Consider the following 6,047-nt stretch of genomic DNA (forward strand, 5'->3'; position numbering starts at 1 on the left):
ACATTGCTGGTTATCTCGAGTGAATGCAGAGCATTGACATTACCCAGAATTTGTATAACTTCTCTCCTAGAGAAGAGTTGTGTTGACATTTATTGGGTTGTGCGTCTGTGTTGTGAATAGCGTTGTTATAGAATATTTATTTGACCAGTTTTTTGCCTGTGTTGTCTAAAATGAGTTGTGAGAATGTGCTGTGTAGTCTGACTGAATGTGTTTCTGTGGTGTGCAGCATTATGTCTGAAGGGCAGCGTGTCTCTTTTGTAGAACAGTAGCGGTCAACAAATCGCGTCTAAAGCGGATGGGTATCACCCACATCTTGAATGCAGCCCACGGCACGGGTGTCTACACAGGTTCAGATTTCTACTCTGATATGAACATCCAGTACCAGGGTATCGAAGTGGACGACTTCCCATATGTGGACATCTCTCCACATTTCCGGAGAGCTGCTGAGTTCCTCGACGAGGCCTTGCTTACACACAGGGGTGAGAGCTGGGGGTAGTGGGCATGTCAGTGGGAGGGGATCAGAGGAGCACTTGTCAGTGATTGTAGGAATATGGGCCAGAAAGCACTTGGATAGTCATCTATGGTCCTGGAGGGCTGCGGTGACTGCAGATTCAATTGATAATCTAGACTGAACTCATTACATTTAACTTCTCAGTCATAAGAGAGGTCTATGATATTTTGAGTAAGCTTCAGATCTACTGACTGAGTGCAGTCTACTTCCACTGCAGTCATCATTAGAGTACCCGTGTGGCCCTGTGAAATGATTCTTGAAACGTATGTCTCATACAGAACAAGGAAATGAAAATGAAAAGTTGTCTGTTTTCAGTATCTAATTTTTTTCTGTGTTTTAGAAATCAGTCTTTTAAAGAGTCCTTTCTGTTAATGCACCAAGGAGCGTAGCTGAAGGTTCATGGTGACATGACATGTGAAGCAAATGGGAGTCTGTTTAGCAGACTTTATGGCTTAAATGAACCTTAATTATACATTAAATAACATGAAAATGAATTTTAAAATGTCTCACTGCAAACTTAACACTTCATTCTCAAATATTTCAAAACACTTGTGCAATGACACCATCTATAATATTTGCTTGGTTTGATCAATCTGATAAGGTGTACCCACAGCATTCATTTGCATGAGCCCTTCATAAATATTTTGACTGTACATAAGTGCCAAATCAAGCTCATGCAGTCGTCCCTGTCACTGCTGTAGTCTGAACAGACTCTCACCAGTTATGCTGGAGGGTTGATATCTTTGTTACACATTTGTCATCAACACATCCTTACTGGCAGGCCACCAAAGGATAGTGCTAGGATTCTTGTTGAATGCGGATCATAAAGCAGAGGCTCCCCCTGTTGACCCGAATGTGCTGCTGCACGTCAGCCTCTGCTGTGGTCTTGTTGCAGCTGCTTGTTTGGTTAAAATCTATGTAAGAACTGACCTACTACCTCTGGTAATGCCTCACCATTGTACCTTTAGCCCTGAGTAAGTTATCTAGCTGTGCAAAAGAGGTGGTGTTTGGCAAAAGAGGTGGGTTAACTGTAAGAGATAATTTGGCCATGACTATAACATGATTTGACACTAAGAGGTGACCTGCAGTGAGGAATATGCAACATGACCATGAGTAAGATATGCTTTGAGTCATGACTAAGTTGTGATTTATATTTCAGTAAGAGATTATTTAGCCCTGATTAAGAAGGGGGTTGGAAATTAGCCCAAGGAAAAAAATCTAGAATCCCTCCAGGTGGGAAGAACTGTGATAAAAATAAAAATATGAGATCTTCTTTTCCACATATACATATATGGTACAGTGTATGACAGTAAAAATGAATGTGTTACATTACTATCATTTAGCAGATGCTCTTCTCCAGAGCGACTTACTTAGGTTACAATTTTATCCATTTATACAGCTGTTTACTCCATATTTACTGAGGCAATTCTAGGTTATGCACCTTGCCCAAGGGTACAACAGCAGTGTCCCAGCAGGGAATAGAACCAGCAACATTTCGGTTATAAGTCCTGCCCCTTACCACTGTTCCACACTGCTGCTTGAGCACATTCAATGTTGAGCATGCTGAGTGCAACCTGATCTCTCTCTCTCTCTCTCTCTCTCTCTCTCTCTCTCACCCCCTACAGGGAAGGTTCTGGTGAACTCTGTCATGGGCATCAGTCGCTCCGCGGTTTTTGTCGCTGCCTACCTAATGATCTTCCACCATATGCCCATTATGGAGGCCCTGCTGGCATTACGTAAGAAGCGGCCTATCTGCCCTAATGAGGGCTTCCTGAAGCAGCTGCGTCAGCTGAATGAGGCCCTGCTGGAGGAGAGAGCTGGAGATGACCACAACGACACGCACAGCCAGAGCTCTGGCATTGCACCTCCCAGCTGTCAGAAGCAGGCAGAGAGCGCCCTTGGTGCCAAGGCTCATTCCGCCTTTGCGGAGGGGGAGGAGGAGCAGGAGGATAGAACGAGTTTGATGAGCAGTGTGGCAGCCAAAAAGCGGAGGCGTGCCCTGACAGACCAGAAACAGGAGGGCCAGCTGCACCCTCCGCAGAGGGAGGACCAGGCCCCCACACTGCCCAGACCAAGGACAGTGTCCCCAGCGATGGGTCACTTGTCCAACAGCCTGACAGAATCCCACAGCAACAGAACGAGGTGATCCTACACCACCATCCTATAAAAAAAAAAGAGCCGGAGGAGGGGGAAGATCAGGACTACGCAGCAAGGACAAGTTCACATATTAGTAATGGCAAAACAGAAGTGAAAACAGGAGGTCAAGAAGAAAGTGAAAATGAGAAAAAAGGTATCTTTGTTTAAAAGCTAGTGAAGGCTAGGGGCCAGGGCACGGGGGAATATTATCTGGATGATGGCATCATCATTACCTGGAGAAGACAACAAGTCAAAGTGGAGCACTTGCAGAGGACATTAGTCTTAAGCCACTCACTCCTACCTGGGAGCAAATCATATTTGTTTAATTTTCTGAAAAATAGAAATATATTAAAGTTTCTGTTTGGTAAGTCCTATCATTAAGATCACAAACCTGAAAAAACTGTGTGCTTTTTCATGTACAGCCTTTAGTTTTAACAGCTTATTGTATCGTCCAGCATTGCATTAAAAATTCAGTTAGGTCATTTTCAGATCATTATCACTTTTTCAGAAATGACCATACAGATTGATATTTCCACACAGGATTGTTTATGATCAGGATCTGAGGACTAATGCTGGTCAGGCTTCAGGATTTGTAGAAACCCATGAAAGACACATTAGATATCCAGTCCGTGCTGGTGTCAAACGTGATGCTTAGAAAACATGCTGTAACAAACAACCTGTAGTTGTAAATCTGCTGAGAAAATAACTCTGGTCAGTGAGTAGAACAGTGTCAGGCTACAGTGTTCATCTTTTTACCACAGTACTGATGTGAGAGGTTACAATAAAGCAGTTCTTAAATTATAGTCCTTAAATTATAGCCCAAGTACAGGAAATGGCTGTGATACACCAGACATGAGCATCACAGAATGCAAATATAAGGTGCTGTGGGGAGCTGAAGTTCAAAACACTGTTTTTGTGGATTAATTAAGTAAGACAAAATGATAGAAAATTGTCAGTAGTGTTCAATGTGATGATGTGACTGTGACGATGACATGAAAATAGATTTTGAATTGTTGTGAAGTAGTCACATAATGTCATAAGGGTCTTTACTTGATTTTGCTCATTCTTATAACGTCAATTATTATATTTCATGTCATTAATGATATGAGAATAAAAGTATAATTATTGTAACTTAAAAAGATTTTTCTCCTACAATACATTTGTCATCACTGTATACAAACACAATCAACTGCTGCAAATCTTAGACAACCCAGCCAGCGACCTTGTCCCAATGGAAATTCATCTTTCTTCAAGTTGAGATAACGGTTGGACTATCACTGAAATACGGTCACACTGTCTTTTTGATCACTGAACACTCTCAATAAACATCTAAATGAAACTGTTCAAGATGACCACTTTTGGTCAGACACAAAAACAAACTCTTAACGTTCACAAATATAGCTCTATTGTGAACGATTTCATTGAGTATTGTGTAGTGAACTCATTCCCAAGTTGTGTTTCTATGGGTCTGATTTGTGTCTCATCAATGTAGGTTCACTGTCCTGTATAGTATATGGGTTTAGTGGAATAGGATGACCCACTCAGATGACTGAAAGGTCAGTGGATTTGTGCTGGTGTGATGCAGATCTCTTTTAATCATATGTGATCTCAGTTTTATGCACAACAAAAGAATGTCTCACCTGGCTCATCAGTATCACCATGTCTCATCATGGTAATACTGAACAGCAAATATGAGTTAAGAAGACCAGGGAACAGTAAAACAGTTCAACGAATGGAACAGTTCATTGGTAACATATCACTGTCATATAACCCTTTACCCTGACACTCATTGCGCTGATTGAAGTTGAAGTTTGCTGTTTGAAGGTGTATCGTATTAGTTGCCAGCACAGACAACAGCACAGACAAGATTTTATAATCATGGTTCTAGTAACAGATGTGCCCTCTGTAATTTTCATCTGCTTCACACTGAGCACAACTGGAGTTGCCAGAATGACTTCAGGATACCAACTGAATGTGACATCATCTGCCAGCCAAAGAAGCCAAAACCATTATGTTGCACAGCCGAAGTCTAAGGTATCCTCAATAACGCTCATCTTGGAAAAAGTGAAAAAAGACCAAACTGCCAGCTGGCCTCTTACAACAAACCATGGGCAGTCATTGCTTTTACAAAACAGTTCCTTCCAGGAAACCCCAGCAGTAAACTGGATTGTCAGGAATTGAATCCTACTTTCCCATAGATGGTCTTTGGACCCATGTTTAATTACATTATTGCAGACTGGTGTACACAAAGGATAAAACAAATACATCTTCTTTAGCTCCCCCTCACTGAATGAAAACAAACCAGACAACAAGCGTCTCTTTTTGGAAGCCCTTACAATGCTTTTCTTTTAGTTCCTCAAACAAACTTTTTTTGAAGGCAAGTCACATTTGCCTATGTCTGAATGAGAACTGGAAGCATGGCTTGTAGTCAGTTAAAAATGAATATGGTGCTGTCTGGACATGTTATCAGCTTTGTGTTTGGGATGAAAAGGTGAAGCAGAAAGAACAAAAAAGGGAAAGGGCTTGTGCCCACTATGAAACATGTTAGGGGGCATAAATTGTTTTATGGTTGTCTTGTATGTATGGCTCCTGAAGCCTTTGTTAAGATAAAGGGAGTTATGAACTCCAACTTGTACACTTCTGGAAAAAAAATAACTAGTTTCCTCCCTCATGAAGCTCAAACTTTGTTGAAAATGGCCACTGCACCATGACAATGGTATGAGGTATTTACCCAAATTTTTTAAAAAATGGTGAACTGAGCACTAAACAAATGTTCTCAGCTGACCGTCTGAATTTCTAGATCACAATCCAGTTGAAAAGCAGTTCACAAACAAAAGTAAATAAAAACAAGAACCTAGAGCAATTCTGCCATGAGGTACAGTCAAAATGAAGCGCCAGAGCATTACAAAACTCTACTGAAAGCATCTTCTAAGTGTAATCCATGCCAGAGGAAGCTTCCCAAAATGCTACAGAGAGGGGTATAACTTGAAAACCTTAACTTGAATAAATTGGAATTAATAAAAGTGACCCTGGAATAAAATTATATGGTAACAATATGACTTTTTCTGTGAAATCATATTAAAGTATAACATTTATATAAGCAGCAAAATTAAAGTAGTAATGTATTTTTTGTTTTGTAATGTAATTTTGCTCCTGTTTAGTCAATGATTTGAATAGGAAAGTATATGTGTCTAAATATATTCCTTATGGTAACTGGATTTGACTGTTTCAGACTATACTGGCCTGTTGCTTGTTCTGCTTCTTCAAATCTGGAAAGCAACAAGTTTATTAGAAGAAGAAATCATGTAGTCCTGTTAACCACTTATTTGATGGGTACACCACTTCAGTTTTTTCTCATGCAAGTGTGGTATCAAGCATAGAAAATTTTTACTCGAATTCA

Source organism: Megalops cyprinoides, chromosome 11 (genome assembly GCF_013368585.1).
Source record: "Megalops cyprinoides isolate fMegCyp1 chromosome 11, fMegCyp1.pri, whole genome shotgun sequence".
NCBI lineage: Eukaryota > Metazoa > Chordata > Actinopteri > Elopiformes > Megalopidae > Megalops > Megalops cyprinoides.